Raw genomic sequence first — 20,116 nt, forward strand, 5'->3', positions numbered from 1 at the left:
CTTGTTGAAAAGCTTGCCACAAATTAGAGCATTTAGTTAAATCCTCATCTCTTGGTTTAAAATTCTTAAAGTAGCTTATAGAGAGTTCCCTAATTTGTCTCAATATGACTAGATAATTTTTTAGGTAAGTTTAATTCTTGTCTTATTTGATTAGCTGAAAATTTGAGATATATGTAAATGCCAATTAAAGTTAAATTAACTATTAATGGAAATTTTTTAAGATCTATTAATTGATTATTTAATCTCAAGTTAGGGTTCCTATGAAAGGGTTGAAAGACCATCATATACTGAGCAAGATCTAATGATTGAAATAAATTTTGTATAGATGTTATATATACTTTAATGTGGTCCATTATCCCATATAATTTCAGCTTATCTTTTCCTAGAAAGGGTAATGCTTTAGGATTAATATTCAAATTTAATATATGTTTATAATTCAAAATTACCCATGTTGGTGTCCATTTAGTGCTACATACATCATAATTAGCAATTCTTAGGTGTCTATTAGAGTTTATTATTAAATAGTAAATTTCAAAATTTGGTAAATCCAATCCCCCTCTACTTTTTGGGGTCATTAATGTATCATACGATATCCTTGTTTTCCTTGGCTCCCAAATAAATTTAGCTGATTCTTTATGAATTTGTTTAAAAAAATTCTTCGAAATTGCCACTTGAGCAGATCTAAAAATATACAATAATCTTGGTAATATATTCATTTTAATAATTCAGACCTTCACCAGTACTGGTAATCTTAAATTATTTCATCTCCCAAAATCAGATATTATTTGATCCCAAACTGTTTTAATGTTAATATTATAAAAATCCTTATCATCTGTAGGGAAAACAATACCCAAGTATTTAATGTTATCTTTGGACATTACCTGTCCCACCAGTGGCAAAACGAAAAAGGTTTGGGAGTTCTTAAGGGGAAAATACTCATTTTTTTTAAGATTAATTTTATAGTTAGATACTTCTGCAAAGTCATTTACTGCTTTTAATAATTTTTTAGTGTCTAAAATTGGAGTTGTACAATATATATTAAGATCATCTGCAAATGCCGCCATTGATATTTTTGTTCCATAAATTATTGGAGCATTATGGTATACTTTCTGTTTGATATATAAAAATAAGGGTTCCAGATATATATTAAATAATAAAGGGGACAACGGACAACCCTGACGTGTTCCATTTTTAATCTGTATTCTTTTAGAGAACATTTTATTAATGTATAAATTTGTATAAGGATTGCTATATAAGATTTTTAACACTCAAACAAATTCTTGAGATATATTAAAGTATGGTAGCGTATCAAACAAAAAACTTACATCAACCCTATCAAAAGCCTTCTGTGCATCAATAATAAGTGCATAAATATTAAGATTTTTCTGTTTAGCATAAGCTATCAGTGTATGAAGTGTAAGTGCATTGTCACTAGTTTGTCTAGTTGCCATAAAACTAGCTTGTTCCTTAGATATTATTTGATTCATTATTTTTTTTAATCTATTGGCTAGAATAGAGGTCAAAATTTTCATATCTACATTTATTAATGATATTGGTCTATAATTGTCAGGGTTTTTGTGGTCAGAATTAACTTTAGGTATAAAAATAGTTTTTGAAGCATTAAAATGAGGATCATTGATTTTATTCTTAATTATATAGTTAAATACACGTGAGAGTATTTTACCAAAAATATCATCAAAAACTTTATAAAATTCTGTCGTCAAACCATCAGGGCCCGGTGCTTTATGCGATTTCATATGTTTAATTATATATATTACTTATTCATCGGATATCGGTTTAGCCAAATCCTTTTGAATATTATCATCTATTTTCGGAAAATTAATTGTTTGTAAAAAATCTTTATTGGTCCTATGTGAGGATAGATCTTTTTGGTCACCGTATATATTCGTATATATCTGTTCGAAAATATTAATAATATCTTCAGTTTTAGAGTAAGCTGTATTCTATAATTGTATTTCCGAAATTTGTACTGCTGTTCTCGATTGATTAATGATTCTAGCTAATGCCCTTGATGGTGTTTGAACATGGTTGGCATACCTTTCTAACATCCTATGTTCCTGAAATGTCAGTCTACTATTATGAATTAAGAAGAGGTCTTTTTGACATTTAAGTAATTCCATCTCTGTTTGAGTATTATAATTCTGAATCAATTCTTGGTCAAGTGTCTTAATTTTGGCTTCCAATTCCTGAATATCTCTAATTTGTATTTTTTTATAATATGAAGCTTTTTGCAAAAAGATCCCTCTTATTTGTTCTTTAACTGTCGCCCATTCGATATCAGGTGTATGTTGCTGTTTCTCTAATCTAGCCAGTAGGTCCTTGAGGTAATCTGTAATTTCATGTATTATTTCCTCTTTATTTAACAGATTTGGGTTAAGAGACCAATTATAACCTCTTTGCCGCATGGTATCTGTAGGTTCTTTAGCAAAACTTAATGAGATTTTTGAGTGGTCTGATAAATAACATGCGTGTATAGAGACTAAGGGTTCAAAGTTAATCATTGTTGCTGAAATAAAAAAATCCAATCTGGACCATATTTTATGACATGTTGAATAAAAAGTATAATTATTTGTATTACCAGGGTTATTTAAATATTTAAAAGGGTCATATAATTGAAAATCTTCCTTTATATCAATTATTGCTATTACTGCTTGTTTATTAAATGCTCTTTGTGGACAAAATCTATCCAACTTCGGATTTTGATAAGAGTTCCAGTCCTCTCCAATAATTATATAATATTTATCATATTGTGTCAAAATCGGATAAAGTGATGCTATGAAAAGTTGTTGATTATTGCAAGGTGCATAAACATTTAAAAGTAAAATAGGTTTATCAAATCGAGTAGAAGAAAGAATAACATAACACCATCTTCCTTCCTTATCTGTTTTAGAGTCAAAAATCTTGTCTTGATATTGATTTTTAATAAGTATAGCTACCCCAGTACTATTAGTTTTACCTTCTGAGGCTACAATTTCTCTAATCCATTTCCTTTTCTTAATGTCAGCCCATTGGTCATTAGTTAAACACGTTTCTTGAAGAAGTATAAACGACGCCTTAGCCTGCAATAATAAATGCAGAAATAACTTTCTCTTCTTTAAGTTCTGGAGATTTCGGAAGCATTTTCATTCTGCATTGTATCCACTTTGTTGCTTCATCAGCACACACAATTAATTTTCATATTTCTGTTAAACATCATACAAACTATATGAACAACTTTATGTTTCTTTTACATATCTTAGAAAAATGTCTTTTGGTAAAAGAGATTTATTAAAAGCAGAACCGATCTTCCTGTCACAATGCAAACAGTTTCAGATGCTTGGATTTTAATTTTGCAAGTATTTTTCTGGTCTGCATTACTGATTTCCTCTTCCTTTTAGTTTTGATATGAACTCACGTGGCTCTGATTTTCATCTCCGTTACCTTCCCAACAGATTCTCATGTTATTTCTTATTTATCTCATTTATTTAACTGACATTTTATTTTATACACATCCTTTTCCTCAGACATTTCTTAAAATTATATACTTAAATATCCTTTTTCTAGGAGCATATCCATAACTTTTGTTGCAACTTTTTATTCCAGTCTATCACTAATCAGCTCTTTCCTGGCTAGATGTTCCATTTGTTCCACTTCCTGGGGTAAATGTTAGCCATGAAGGGCAATCATTTAGGCAGCCATTGAGACAGTTTGTATCTTATTCCTTTCTTCCTGGCATAAATAATGCAAATTAAGTGAGGCACCAGGGATGGGCAAGCAATGTGTCATCCATGGATGACATCTCTTCACATCCACAAGGAGTATTCCCTCCATGCAGCAATGATAGCAATAGCACAAAAAGTGGTCTCCCAGGCATCCAGCAGGAACAATGCACCACCTGGTGTGCAACCAAATGAGCACAAACCACGCCGAACCCTCTGGGAAAAGCAAGCGGGCCATGCCCTTTCATTCCTCTTCCTCCATATTTAATTGTTTCAGAGACAGGACTGGAAATTAAAACATGACCAATTATACTCCCATGAGGACACCATCAAAACCTACAGAGACAGGCAACATGTCCACAGTTTTTTATAATATCAGGTATTTTTATCTTAATAGCCTGGCCCACATTTGCATTGTTTCTTCAGGAGTTAAATCCTTCCTTCTAAGAGTTCCATATTCTCATAACTTCCTCAAAAGTGACAACATTTTTGTCTAATCTATTCACAGTGAAGAAAAAAGTGACTTTCCAGAACCAAAACTTCAAGTTCTTGTTATTTTTTCCCTGAAGTGAAAGAATCTATGATGGCTGCAGTTGCATGTTTCTACTCTTAAATTTCCATACACATAAAACCTCGAAGGTAAATAACTTTTTTCCACTTTTACAGATGTATTACTTAATTTCTGACACTACTTTGCATCTGGATGCTGAATGAGTAAAGCAGAGAAATGGCAGAAATGGCAGAACTGTTTAATCTCCATAATGTTTATATTTGGGCTGAACCCTCTAGAAGGAAATGTATAAAATGACATGAAGATTCATTTAGTTAGCTCATTAATATTTACAATGGCAAGTCGTAAGCAAATCAGACTCATACAGGATCAACTAACAATTCCTGATGAAACCCCACCAGTCCCAACACATGGACAGCAAAAAGTACATGCTTCAGGATGTGACAAAAGGGGATACTACCAGCACAGCTACCTGGATTTTTATAAATAGTTAAATGTCTTTTGTGAATATCAACATAATTTATATAAGATGCTTGTGTTACAGATGTATTAGAACTACATGCCATGTGTATATCAAACTGGTCTATACAGAGATGTGTGTTAAAAAGGTAATTTATAAAGTGCTAGTGCTTATAATGTAACCACAGTGTGCCCTACTGGAAAAGAACAGAAATGCACATGCAATATTGTAACTGTCTAAATGCATATATTTTGACACTGGAAACTGAAATACAGGAGGTTAACTTAAGAAAAATAGCTGAAATTAAATTACGTTATGGCCATGCAATAAAAGATGGTCCCCCAGATTCAGCAAGCTCTACGCAGCATGCAGGAGCCATGTAAGAGCCTCTGAAGCCAATATGGCAGTCAAGCGATCCACGTACATGCAGGATTGAAGTGCAAGAGTGCTCCTGAACTAGTCCTGCATGGAACCGGCTCCTGTATGCAAGTTACCCCATTTGCAGGTAATTTGCATACAGGTGTGCAAGGTGTTGATGGCAATTGTTTCTGTCCTTATCAATCCATTGGTGTGGATGCTGGCAGGGTGCATCTTACAGCTATGGACACACCCGCATGGGACACCTCTTCAGCATGCTGCATTCTGTGAGTATTCCTGTAGTAATGTGGGGATCATATTGTACTCATTCACAGCAGCAGGGAGGTGACCTGTGTGTTACCTGAGGCTGATGATGGGCCGGACTGGCTGCATGTGTGCTAGGGTAGCTACTTGCAACTGCCTCACAGGTATACATGGCCTTTTCTTCTTCTGGTGGCTAGTGGGTAGACACCAGCTGCTTCTACATGCATCATACCTCTGCCTTTTGTGGTCTGCCAGTGTTTGCCCACAGTACAGCTTAGTTTCCCATACTACGCAACCCACTGATATGCTGTGAACCTGTATGTACAAACGGAGGGTGTCTCCATTATCACTGTGACCTTTTAAACAGCCTCTCTCTACAGTACTTCCACCTGTGTACTGTGTGTACATCTGGGCCAGCACTCATGCCATGTCCATCTTCCAGATGGTGACAGTTATGACATCTGTACAAATCATACAGACTACTGCTGTGAAATGTCTTGCTGGGATACCAGTCTGTTTGGCACTGCAGTTGTGTGGACTTGGCCCTGTCATCAGCAGTACCGGCCTTTGGACACCAGAACACACCATCCATGGCTATTTGCTGAACACTTTCACACAGCATGCCACTCAGAACTACCTAACACACAGAGCTCTGCCTATTGTAGACATGCAACTATCCATCTTGCTAATTTGGCCAGCTCAGGTACTCGGTGCTCACTGTTATTACTCTCACACATGGCTGGTAATACATTTCTGCATAGGGTTGGGGGGCACACATCACAACTGTGGACATTTCCTATAACCACCTGATATGTCAGGTACTCTGTTGGCTTCCAAACAACAACCTGACACTCAGATATCTGCATATTGTGCACAAGCAACATTCCATCGTTATAACTGGGGCAGCTCAGGTACTCTGTGCTCTGCTGTTGTGATACCCACACATAGATGCTACTGCTTTACTACATAGGGTTGGGGGGCACACCTGACAACTGTAGAAATTTTTGCTATACCCACCTGATATTTCAGGTACCCTGTTGGCTTCCACACATCAACCTGACACCCAGATCTCTATATAATGTACACATGAAACAATCCATCCTTCTACTTTGGCAAGCACAGGTACTCTGTGCTCACTGCTATTACTCCCACACATGGATGCTAATGCATTTCTACATAGGGTTTGGGGGAAGGGCACACCTGACAACTGTGGACACTTGCTTTGACTGCACTGGTATTTCAGGTAGTCTGTTGGTTTCCTTTTAAATCTGTAGTCTGACCTATCCTGCAGACTGCAGGCATATCAGTTTACTACAGTTTTTAGGTTGTATTGACCTACATTTCCATTTCAGACTACCCTTCATGAATGACATCCCACTTCCTGACCTGTTAAACTCTGTCTGTGTAGGTCTGGAGGGGGGTTGTTCTCCATTGCCATACCTTGAGGACCTTAGCACAACCTTTCTTTGTGTTCATCTACACCTGTCCAGCACATGTCCTGCAGTGGGTTTTGTCATCTTGTCTGTTACTGCCTACTTTGTTGACACCAGTATTTGTTATGGTTTCATGCTGCCCATATAGGTTCCACTATCAGCTGCCATCCCATTCAGCCACCCAATTCCCTTCCTTGCATGTTCACATCCATACCATTGATACAACTAGCAGACCATACTACTGCATTCAGTGATTGATAGGAAGGGTGACTTACCTTGTGGCTGTGCCAGTAATGAGGATGGTGCTGGAGGGCTGACTATGTCAGATGCACATAGTACACTCCCTATACATGGTAAAGCACAAGTAGTGACATTTTTAGCATCCCTTTTACTGTATGTGCGAGTTGGAGAGAGTTTCCATTCCCTGGGTTCCTACTGTGTCAGTGTATTTGCTATGCATTGCCTCTTTGCCAAAGCCAGGGCATACTGTGCATGTCTCCTTCTGCCTACAGGTGCAGGCTCAGGTTTTCCTCCTCTGAGTCACTCTGTGCCTGTGCTGGCCTTGGCAATGGTGGGGGGTTGCTGTTAAATAGTTTTTAATTCACTGTTAAAACACAGACTGAGAATCTGACATTCTCCATTATTATCCCCTTTAAATACCATCTGATATCTGATGTCATCATTTAATTAATCTGCAGACATTTTATTTAAAACAATAGCAGCCTTATATATCTCAAAACATATTCCTATATATATATTTATAAAAAACTACTAATTAATATGTCCTTGTTCCTAAATAAAAACATGAAAAATGTAACATGTATATTATAAAAATCACATAAAATGAAATGTTTGAAGTAAATTGTACAATGCTTCCACAAACAATATATTACTTATATTGTTCAGCCCTTTTAATTAGTACAGGCTTAATGGATATGATTTCATTTAATCCAGGCAGTATATTAGCTTGCAGTCTGACCTGCCATCCAGTCTCCTTTTCTTCTATCAAATTCTTATAGTTCCCTCCTCTAGGGTTTCTTAGTACTTTTTCCAAAATACAGAATTTAAAACCTTTACAGTTGGTAGACAGTTGCATATGTCTATATAGGGCATTGTTGTTGTTACAAGTGTTCATACATCCTGTCCCTTAATCTCCTCTCTGTTTTCCCCACATAGAAGCTTGGACAGGATGTACACATGGCTAAATACACAAGCCCCTTAGATTGACAATTCCCATAGTCTGGTCTAACCACGGATTTCAAAATATTTTGTAAATTAATATACTTGTCTTGACAAATAAGGTGACATTGGGAACATGCCCCACATCTATTAGTTCCTATTCTATTAGTTGTTTTAACCTTTTCTTGCTCAAAATTCTTTTTTAAGTTAAACCCTACCTTATGAACAAAATTTGGGGTATCTCCCCCTATATCCCATAATTTTGGATTTACTCAATTCTTCTCTATGATTTTCTGAACTTCCTTAGATTTATAACCATAGGGAATAATCATAGCCCTTTCATAATTTTTATTATTTTTATTACTATTATGGTTCACATCCTCTCTTCCCTTTTCTTGTATTCCATCCTTATTTCCCAAAAGGGGCTTATATTTGTTCCCCCATTCACCTTTAATATATTCTAGTGTGTCCTTTACCATCCTATGAGGGTATCCTCTTTCAAGAAACATATTAGCTACTGTTATTAATTCTTTATGTAAATCATCATAGTTGGATGTCATTCTCGCCACTCTTATTAACTGTCCTTTCACTATACTGTTTTTCTGCTTCAGAGGGTGGTTACTGGAGTATTCCAAATACGAATTACTAATTTCTATAGATTTTGGATGTAAACCTTGAATTGTTAATTTCAATATTCACATCCAAAAAGTTAGTCTTTTCCTTATCATAACTATATGTAAATCTCAGAAAGGATGTTGTATTATTTAAATACTCCATAAATCCAACTATCTCACATGTAGGTCCTTCCCATAAAATGAGTATGTCATCTAGAAATCTCATATATTTTTTAATATGTCTCATAAGTCCACTCTGAAACACATACTTCTGTTCCCAGTAGAGTAATACCATATTAGAAAAATGATGGCTACACCCTTGTGTTGCCTGTAAAACTCTCCTTCAAATAGTATAAAATTATTATCCAATACTATTTCCATGAAGTCAAGTATTAAATTCCTTCTATCTTGAGACAAATTCCTCAAAAATTGTAACCCTTCTATTTTAGGAATCGAGGTATATAAATTTATAATATCAATAGAAAGAAAGGATGTATCACCTGCAATTAGAGTGTCTTCCATCCGCCCTAAGAAATCCCATGAATCTCTTAGGATATGTTCTTGATTGTATAACATGTTTTTTAGCCATCCATCAATTACCATCCCAAATGGGTATGATTTGGATCCTCTCCCATCCACTATTGGTCTAAATGTTAAATTCTCCAAACCCTTGTGGATTTTGGGAATTCCAAATATACTAGCTGTTCTTGGGTTGGTTACTTTTAAAAAATTGTAAATTTCTCCTGTAACATCAATTAGAGCGTCTTCTAGGAAATAATCTATTTTCCTATAGCTGGTATTTAATTCACTCTGGGAGGATCTTTGATATGTATCCACCTCTGATAACATTTTAAACATAATTTTTGAATATTCTAGGGCGTTAAAAAACACCATCCCTCCACCTTTGTCTGGTTTCATTATTCTTGTACTCCCATCATCTTTCAATCTCTTTAATAGTTCTTTTTCTTTAAACGTTAAATTACCATAATGCTGTTTTCCTTCTTTAGCTTTCAACTCATAAATTTCATTAATTATAGTTTTTTCCAAGCAAGCTATAGTGGGATCTAAAGGTGGATTGTAGGTGCTTTTTCTTCTAAATTCATCTTTTGTTGTTTTCCTACTGTCTTTAGATGTAATTTCAAAAATATAACCTAGATTAATTTTTCGCAAAAATAATTTTAACTCAATAATTGTATCTAGGTAATCCATATAACCTGTGGGTACAAATTTTAACCCTTTCATACAGAGCTTAAAGTGTTCTTCTTGTATGTCAATACCAGCAAAATTGCATATATGGTACCCTTTGTATGTATGTGTAACATCCTTTATTGTAATTTGATCTAACATTTCCAATTGCTCTCTTTGTCCCCCTTCCTCCACCTGTACGGGTTCACATTGCTTTCCTCCCCCCCTCCTCTGTTTCACTCTTGGTGATACTCTTGGGGGTATAAAAAAGCTGTTGCATCATTCTCAATATATTCTCTAGTCTCATATTCAGTATTCTCTCTATTCTGGTTTCTTTGCCTGTAATTAGTATTGTGCAGAAGTTTCCTACTATTTTCAACCTTATAAACATATGCTTTATTTTCTTTATATTGTACTAAATCTCTATGCATTTTCTTGCATTTATTTTCAAATAATCTGCCACATTTATAATCTGCATTGTCTATTCCCTTGTAATAGTTCACTCTATATTCAGGAAATAGTACATCACTTTTTATTTTACTATCCAATTCTTCCATCTGTTTAATTAGGCTACTAAGTTTTGCATCGTTACATTTAATTATCTTTTGCATCAACTCTAAACCAAACTTATCAAACATTTCAGTAAATTCCTTTAGTACAGTTTCATCATAGTCAATACCAAAAGGAAATTTAAAAATTCTAAGTCCCTTAGGGACAATTTTTTTATTTACACATTCAGATAAATAACCATTCTCTATCTGAATTTTTTTGACTATCAGCATTTTGTTTTCAAAACAGTTTAACATTTCTTTCAGTGTTTTCCCATTCATATCATTATTTTTAACAGTTTCTTTCTGATAACAACTTTCCTTCTCGGTGCCCGAGAAGGTATAATGCTTAGCCAGTAGGTATTCAAAGTCTTTCGCTTGTCTATTAATTACAGTTTCATTATTGTAACTATTACTATACCTTCTGGCTGCATTAAAATGTCCACAGCATCTAATATCCACTTCTCTATTTCCTTGGATATCCTGTCCATTGAAACGATGTTAGAGCTGGTATTTTTGGTGTTTAAAGTTACATTTCCAGATTGGGTAAGCAACTCAATAAGTCTAGTAAGCTCACCGGACCTGGTTTAGTTCAATCCATGACACCAAGCCACGACATTCTCCATTATTATCCCCTTTAAATACCATCTGATATCTGATGTCATCATTTAATTAATCTGCAGACATTTTATTTAAAACAATAGCAGCCTTATATATCTCAAAACATATTCCTATATATATATATTTATAAAAAACTACTAATTAATATGTCCTTGTTCCTAAATAAAAACATGAAAAATGTAACATGTATATTATAAAAATCACATAAAATGAAATGTTTACAAACAATATATTACTTATATTGTTCAGCCCTTTTAATTAGTACAGGCTTAATGGATATGATTTCATTTAATCCAGGCAGTATATTAGCTTGCAGTCTGACCTGCCATCTAGTCTCCTTTTCTTCTATCAAATTCTTATAGTTCCCTCCTCTAGGGTTTCTTAGTACTTTTTCCAAAATACAGAATTTAAAACCTTTACAGTTGGTAGACAGTTGCATATGTCTATATAGGGCATTGTTGTTGTTACAAGTGTTTATTTGATAGCCATGTTCATACATGTTTTAAATAAAATGTCTGCAGATTAATTAAATGATGACATCAGATATCAGATGGTATTTAAAGGGGATAATAATGGAGAATGTCAATTATTAGTGGACTTTTGGCACTGTTTGTGGTCAACTTTGCAGTTTTTAATGGTGGGGGGTTGTGTGGTCCTGCCCTGTGCTGTTCCTGCTGCAGCTGTTTCCACTTGATCATATTGTGTAGCATGACACATACCATGAAAATTTGGGTACATGTAGCTGGAGATTACTGCATGGCTCCACTGGATATGTCCAGGTACCAGAATCATGACTTGAGCATCCCAAACACACGCTCTAGTATGATTCTTATTTGTGTGTGTGCCTTATTACGGAGATCTTGTTTGGGTGTGTGTACATTTCTGATGGGTGTCATCAGCCACTGTTCCAGTGCGTACCCCACATCCCCCACTAGTTGGCCATATGGGATGTCTCCACTAGCAAATCTCTGGTACAGTTGCGTCATATGCCAGGTGTGAGAATCGTGATAGCTCCCCGGGCTTCCAGCACACACATTCATTATAATGCCCTGGGCATCACACATGTGCTGGCAGTTGATGGAGGGGAAGCCCTTGTGGTTTATGTAGACCCTGCCCTGCTCATGGGGTGGTGCTTTTATGTGTATGTGCGTGCAGTCTATAGCACCCACTACTTCAGGGTATTCTGCTATTTGATGGAAGAGATACATTTTGCTGGCCAATGCCTCACGGGTGTTTAGTAAATATATGTGCTCAGCGGCATGTGCTGACATGGCATCCAGCAACTGGTGGAGTACCCTGGATGCTGATGCCTGTGAGATCCCCAACATATCCCCAGTTGGCCTTTGGAAGGTTGGTTCTGTGTGTGAGGTGCTGCTGGCACAGCTTAACGATATGCTGTAGGAGGTCCTTGTCCACCCTACAGCGCTCCACTATCTCCAGCTCATGTAGCCCCTGATAGGTTTCCCTGGGTCTAACCACTCTTCTCCTCCTCCTCACTGTGAGGTGATCATCAGCATTCATATCCTCACCCCTCTCAGCCTCTTGCACATGCTGGTTTATGAGAGCAAAAGCAGCCCCTATCATTTTTTTTTCTTGCTTTCATTTTGTAAAATTTCCCCATACGTGTACACCGGTGGTGTAGAGTTTTTGGGAAAAAACAAGAGGGAAGGGTGTTTGCTTAGTTTATAGTGGTGTGCTGGGCTGGGCTGGGCTACTGCTTGTGTAATTGGCTGGTTCTGATACATTTCACCTGTCAGCTGTGCTAGTTCACCTTGATTACCTTCCTACTGCTCTTTTCCCTTCTTATTGCCTTCCTGTTTAAGCCCAGAGGCACGTCGTGAAAACAGTCTGCTCAGATGTCAACAGAGCTTCTATTTCCTGGTTTAACCTTTTTTTCTCTTGTTTACAACCCAGTGTGCACCATGCACACCCGTTTAGGCAGAGGAAAGAGTGCTTGGCAGCTTTGACACACTCCCCCTTCCTTAGCTGTGCTAAGCTGAGGGCAAACCCAGGCCACAGAGCTCCAGTAAGTTTACAGTATGCCTGACACACACCTTTATGATGTCTACTAAGTCTTAGGCTTGCACCTTGGTTTTCATAGTCCTCCACTGTTGGGTGCTAGCTAGCAGTGAGTGGGAATCTGTGATTCAGTATAGTTTCCTTAATTTGCATAGGATTGCCTGATAATGCTTAATTACATGTGTCACACTGAGCCTTCTCCCATAGCAACCATTAGTCACAGGCCATGTCTTCCACCTGCCATTCAGTATAATGGCAAAATTGTGATTTTGTCTAGGGAACTTATTTCCCAATTTGTTTTTTTATTTTTGGCCTGATCCCATTTGCACGCTGCTGCCCTATGCTTAAACTGCCAACATCAGCAAAAAAGAAAATTAACAGTTTAATTTATTTTTTTGCAACCTTTTTCCATGCCATTGGCTATATCTTTGGCCATTGGCATGCTTTCTACATCATATCCACCCTTTATTTGGAGCTGTCATGTTCCGTTTTGTAATTTGCAGAAATGTACTTGGTTACTACCCGAGTTCATTTCTGCACATTACACTAGTCCTGCACGGCCTGATTCCAGCTTGCTGGATCACAGATTTACAACTGACAGAATGCACTGGCCTACTACATATAGCCTGCATCAGTACCCAATTCCCCACTGTCCTCTGTCACAGATCTGTGTCACGCCTGTAGCGCCACTGTATGTTACCCCATGGACTCCCACATAATGACAAAACACAGTCCACAGAACACAAATGCAAGGACATGTTGACAAATTCCAGTAGTATGTCCATCATGTTCCAGTACACGAACTGTGGACCAACCTGTACATACTGCTGGGATGGAGTGGCAACTATAGGCATACCTATCAGATATTGTGTGCATAATAGTAGGAAGAGGACAGATTAACAGAGTGGGGGTAGCATCGCCATCATGGAGTGTACAAAGGGTGAAACCCTGATGTGTGCACATACTTATCTATGGCTGCAAACACTGGGATGGGTAGCCACAAACCTGCTTGCAAACCAAATTGTGAAGGGTTAATGAAGAGAATAATGAGCCCTGCCTCTGGATAACCTCAGTGAGTCTGAATACCTGTGAGGTTTGGCCACAGCATGATATGGCCATCCTGTCATGGTGATAATTGTACAAGCATGGGACCCACAGCCACAACAGCATCAAGGTGCTGGACCATATACACAGACCCATCAGCAAGTGTCTGCAGCTTCCACGCCAGAATGACATGAGTGTGCAAGAATTTGTAGGTTGCACACCACAATACTAGACAAAGCTGCATTCAACTTGTAATCCCCAGGAACTTACTGCCAGCAAAGATGTATACCCATCAGTAGTTGATGATATAAAATATCAGAGAGTAAAACACCACATATCACTGAGTATCTCTGCCAACACCAAAACCATGTAGCAGAAGCAGCACAGACACAGTTAGCAACAGTATCTCACTACCCTTTGCCCAATGTAGCCCCACATTTTCAACCAATCTACAAATATCCTGCAGAAGCAGGTTACTAGCTGTAGGTGCAGAGCACAAATACCTGCACTGGAGTACAACCTACCTGGAATGGAGTAATGCATGCAATGCAGACATTCATACTGGGCATGCTCCCACACTTAGAGAAGCAAAGACCATGTCAGAAAACAAATTACAGAAGGGTCATACCAGGCATGCTCACACACTTAGAGAAATGAAGCCCATGTCTGGAAACAACTGTGGACTATACACAGCTGTCAGTCACAGATGTCTGTGCAAACACTCCACATTACACACCAGTCATGCTCCGCACACACACCGGATAAGAATATGCACATATATCCAAGGACAGGACACTATAACAGCTCAGACATAAACATAATAGATGTGGGAAGACAGTGGCAGACAGTCACAGACAGCCTCCTTCCCCTCATGAGGCCTGTCCCACACAGCACACTTCCATTTTGCAAAAACAATTGATGTGCAAATGTCCATCACGATACACAACTGCCCCTGGTAGCCTTCAACATTATAGTGTTGTCTGTGCTGCATGTCATAACCGTCTGACATGACAGTATAACACCAAAAAAATGTGTAGCTCTAATCAACCACAGCAGTCAAAATGTAAAAGTCCTAAACGCAAGTTTATTTTAAATAACACAATATGTTTTTGTTACTGTTATGAACAATAACTTCCTCAGAGAAACCAACAGAAGAATTGAATTGTGCCAAATTTAAACTAAAATTAGCGTAGTCACGTCAGCGACCACATCATGAATATTAAAAACTATCCTGTCAGTGATAAAACACTGAAGCTACAATTAAAACAAACAATGCTGAAACACATTAGCAAAGGTTAAAACCAACCACATATTACTAACACTAACTTATGTTATCACCATCCTACTGAATAGTAAGATTAATAGAGTTACAAGACAGTCATCAGAAACCGCAAGCCATATCTAATAAAATACAGTTTACATACTTCGCCTAAAATTAGTTTTTAATTGTTAATTTTTAATTGTGTACAGTACTAAATGAATATTAGTATTAAAAAGTAAGCTTCCAATAGACATTAAATGTTTAATATATAGGACTAAGTGTCTTCTTGTGTCAAGACTATATGTTTATGTTTATGGACTTGTAATTTTTGACATTGCGGACTATAATCAGAAAATGTCTTTAGTTCTTGATAGTCCAGCTTATGTTAGGTCCTCTCTTAATGAATTGAATGTAACTCAATCTAGGATCAGAAGCTATTTTAGGGATCTTTTCATAGGAGCTAAAATTGATTACAACACTTATAATTTCATTGACATCCCATTCCCTAAGACCCCTGTAATGTTCGGCATTCCAAAGATACATAAAAACCAGGATGATCCCCCTATGAGACCTTCAATCGATGGACGTGCTTCTTTGACATGCCCATGTGCAAAACTTGTTGATAATATCCTTCAAAAATACTTGAAATTAATACCTCAAGTTTGTAAGGATTCATGGTTTTTCCTTAAGAACATTAATAGTTTGAATTTTGATGACAAATTTAACTTTTTAACAGTAGACGTGGTCGATTTATATACTTCCATCCCACATGTTGAAGCGGTTGAGTGGATAGCTTTAATGTTGATAGATTTAAAAGCTACTAAAGCAGAAATCGACCTTGTTACTGAACTCATTGATATTATTTTATCTTCTAATTTGTTTATGTTCAATATAGAGTACTTTTTACAGAAACAAGGCATTGCTATGGGTTCACTGTGTGGCACTAGTGTAGCAAACTTGTTTGTAGCATACTGGGAGAAGGTTCACATTTTCAATAGCCCAGAAATAATGTCTCATCTCATTTATTACACAAGATTTTTAGATGACATTTTTATTTTGTTCAACGGCAATGGGGATGAAGCATCTTCCTTATTAGAGTACTTTAATTCTTCTACTCAATTCTTCAAGTTCACTTACCAATTTGAGACATCTTCTATAGACTATTTGGATGTAAAACTAACTAAGGATTACAACAGTGGTATGTTCCATTCTACTATCTTTAGGAAACCCACTTATTGCAATTCTTTTTTACATTTCACTAGCGCACACCCTTATAAGCAAAAACGGTCCATCTTCAAAGGTCAATTTGTAAGAGCTGTGAGAATGTGTTCCCTCAATGAAGCTTTTTATGTAGAATGACAACTATTAAGAGATATGTTCATTAACCAATGTTATCCTTCATCACTCATTGATGACTTGTTCCAGGAAGTAGAATTTAAATGTAAAAGTGGGATATATACCCCCCTTTTACTTTACAGAGATATACCATCTGCATCCCTTGACGAAAACTATTCTGTTGTAAACAGCAACAATTTGACCTTTCCTGACTCTTTCTGTAACAGTACCACTGAAAATCTTCGAATATTAGACCAAGGCCTACATCATGTAAACCAGTTACATGATATAACATCAGTTTTGTTACTACCTTTAATAAAGACTTTGAACAAATTAAATCTATTCTGTTCAGAAATTGGCATTTTATTAAAGGTAACCAATTTTTAGTGGACAAATTAGGCTTGTTTCCCACTATTGTATATAAGAAAGGGTCTAACCTTTTGAATCTTAACTTGGGATGCATTTTTTTTTACAAGTTTTTTTTTTTTGCTCAACTGATTTTGGTCCTCTGCTGCTTAGTCAGTCTCCTGCCTGCCTGCTATCCTCCACACACTCCATCTCTGGGCATGGCTGCTAAAAATCCTCCACATGGAGGAGACTCAAGCAAAGAGGCCATTTTTTTTCACTTCTTTCACCTGAAAAAGGAAAGTTTCAAAAGACTAGAACTTCTAAACAATCTTCTGAAATTACTAAAGTAAGTAATAAAGATTTAAAACTATCAAGTGCTATTCAAAAAGTTTCTCTCTGAACAATTTGCTAATTTTAAAAAACTTTGAAGCAAATAAGTGACAGTTATTTCTGAACACAAACTATTGCTGGACTGGACTTAGAAGCCAGGAGAGAAATAACATCATTATTTCGTGGCTTACCAGAATAAACATTGTTAAACTGTGAGGCAACTTCAAAATCTATAATCAGATCCAGCAGCTAAAAGCAAAAACAGTTTGTTTGGAAATCTCTAAGCTCATTTTCACAGGAGGACCTCCTCCTCAAATAAAATTGAAAAGACAAAACTTTTTCACCTTGTGCAGATCTGATAAAAAAAGAGGGATAAGATTTCAGATGTCCTATCCAAAAGATTTATGTGCACAGATCCAAAAAACAAAAAATATATTTTTTAAAACTTTTAAAAAAAGCCTGATTTCTGTGTCCTAATATTCCACTCTTTAGGTATTACTAAGGTAAAATGCGAACTAGTAATATGTTTGAAAATCTTCTACTTTTCTTATCAGCTGCATCTCCTACTTTATGGAGTGTGCACTTGAGGGGGAATGGTTGGGCTCACTTCCTGGGGGTGTAGGGCTCTTTAATGGTTCACAAAGAGTCTGATGATTTTGCAAAATAGATTGCTGCAGACCTTAATTTACTTTAAGAGCCACTTTCTTAAAATCATAAATTATACATATCTTGCTCAAATAATTTTTGCATCTAAAATACAGCTTGTAGCACCAGATGGCTAAAATCTATTCAGTTGTAGAAAAGGTTAGGGGGATGGCTGTACAGCTGATGTATTAATATTTTGTTTTATCATATTTATTGTAAATTCTTTTTCTAATCAAAACATCATTTTATCTATGTTTACAGTTACACTAGTTTTCTAGGGTAAATATATATATAGAGAAATGTTAGACCTATCTTTCTTTCTTCATCTAAAGCTTATTCTGCTAATTTGAAGTTTTTGGTAACAAAAATATAAATTCTACTTTATTTATCTCTGACCTTCCTTTATCATTAGGAGTATGGTGGGGGGCACTAGGGTAAGGATGAAGGAAGTATGTAAATTTAAAATTATCTTTTTATAATGAGCTTCTATTCAAACACAGTTCAGACTAATTATGTTTCTTTTGATTATATTCAGGACATTACTCTGTGTTTTTTATTGCATCAATATAAATCATTTGTGATATTTAAATCACAAGCCAACATTTGTTTTATTCAAGAGACCCATATTCCTTGAGATGATTGGGACAAAGAAAAAAAAAAAATGGATCAAAACTTCTAATTCTAGAGGTGTAGCTATAATTATTAAACAAAAATTCATGGGGAACATCATTGATGAGAAATATGATAACGAGGGTAGATGGTGCCTGTTTACCGCTACTATTCATAATCTTGATAAACCACTTTTAGTTTTAAATCTATATAATGAATTAATCTTGGAACATAATTTAATTGATCCATTACACTCTATAAAAATCTCAAACAAGAAAGATATTTATACTTATTACTCAAAATGCTACCATTCATGGTCGATTTCCAATACTATCTCAAAATTTATTTTGATTTTTAATATTGAACCCAGATATTTTTCAGATCATTCAAGAATCTTATTAAAACTAAACATTACCCACAATATTAAAAATAATATCAACTCAAACAAATGGAAAACAACAATAATTTACTAATAAAAAACTTCAAATAACAAAACAATGAAAAAAACTATACAAAATGGAAGGTGATCTAGACTTAACTGATATATTCCTTACATATATACAACATATGGATGCAATGAGCAGATTAAGAGGGAATGTTTATAGTAAAGCTGCTTTTATAAAAAAAAATTTACTTTTAAGAAAAAGAGTTCTAAAATCTAGAATTCATTCTTCTTGAAAACAGTTTAGATTAAAATCAGACTCTAGTTTGAAAAGCAAATCTTTAGATTGTCAGAAGAAACTAATTTTGCTTCATCAAAACAGCCTTTCTTTAGTAGATCAAAAAAAATATAAAAAAATAAAAAAAAAAAATAATTGAAAGCAAAAAAAAATTTCATCTTTTGTTGCAAATAAACTATACACACAACAGAGATGAAATTAGTTATATCTTTACCTACTTTTTATACAGAATTATACTCAAAACCATCGGATATTTTGATATATTCATTGATACATCTAAAACTATATTAATTTTGAAAAAATAAAAGAAAAATCAGACCCATTTAATTATAGACCCATTTCTTTAATAAATTTAGACATCAAGATTTTATCATATTTTTGGCAAACAGATTGAAACAGGTTTTTACTTCAATTATTTCCCAAGACCATTCAGGATTTTATGTCCCACAGACATGCTTGGGATAATACACTGACTTTAGAAGATGCATCAAATGCTTTTGACAGAGTCTGTTGGAATTTTCTTTTCAAACTATGTCATAAACTTAAAAAAAAATAAAAAAAAAAGATGTTGTTTACCAGATACACATTAATGGTTCTTCTTTCCTATAAAGATTACCAGAGGAGGGCAAAAGTGTTGTCTGTTGTCCTTTTTTTTTTAATATATATATAGAAACTACTGTTGTGTTTTATTACTCAAAACACTTTTCATAATGTTAATATCTAACCTTAGAAAATAACAAATTCTATTGAATGTTTTGTTATAATTAAAATGACATTCTACCAAAATTTCTGTATCACTAAATTTTGGGTTTCCCAATCGGTTAGATTTTTCCTATTCTCTATTTTATCAATCTCTAAGGAAAGGTGGGGTTGGGACTACCAAACTTTATCAATTATCCCTTATGGATAAAATTTGGTATAATTATTATATATAAAAAAATAATAAACCCAGAA

Source organism: Protopterus annectens, chromosome 7.part0 (genome assembly GCF_019279795.1).
Source record: "Protopterus annectens isolate FY-2018-M chromosome 7.part0, PAN1.0, whole genome shotgun sequence".
NCBI lineage: Eukaryota > Metazoa > Chordata > Ceratodontiformes > Protopteridae > Protopterus > Protopterus annectens.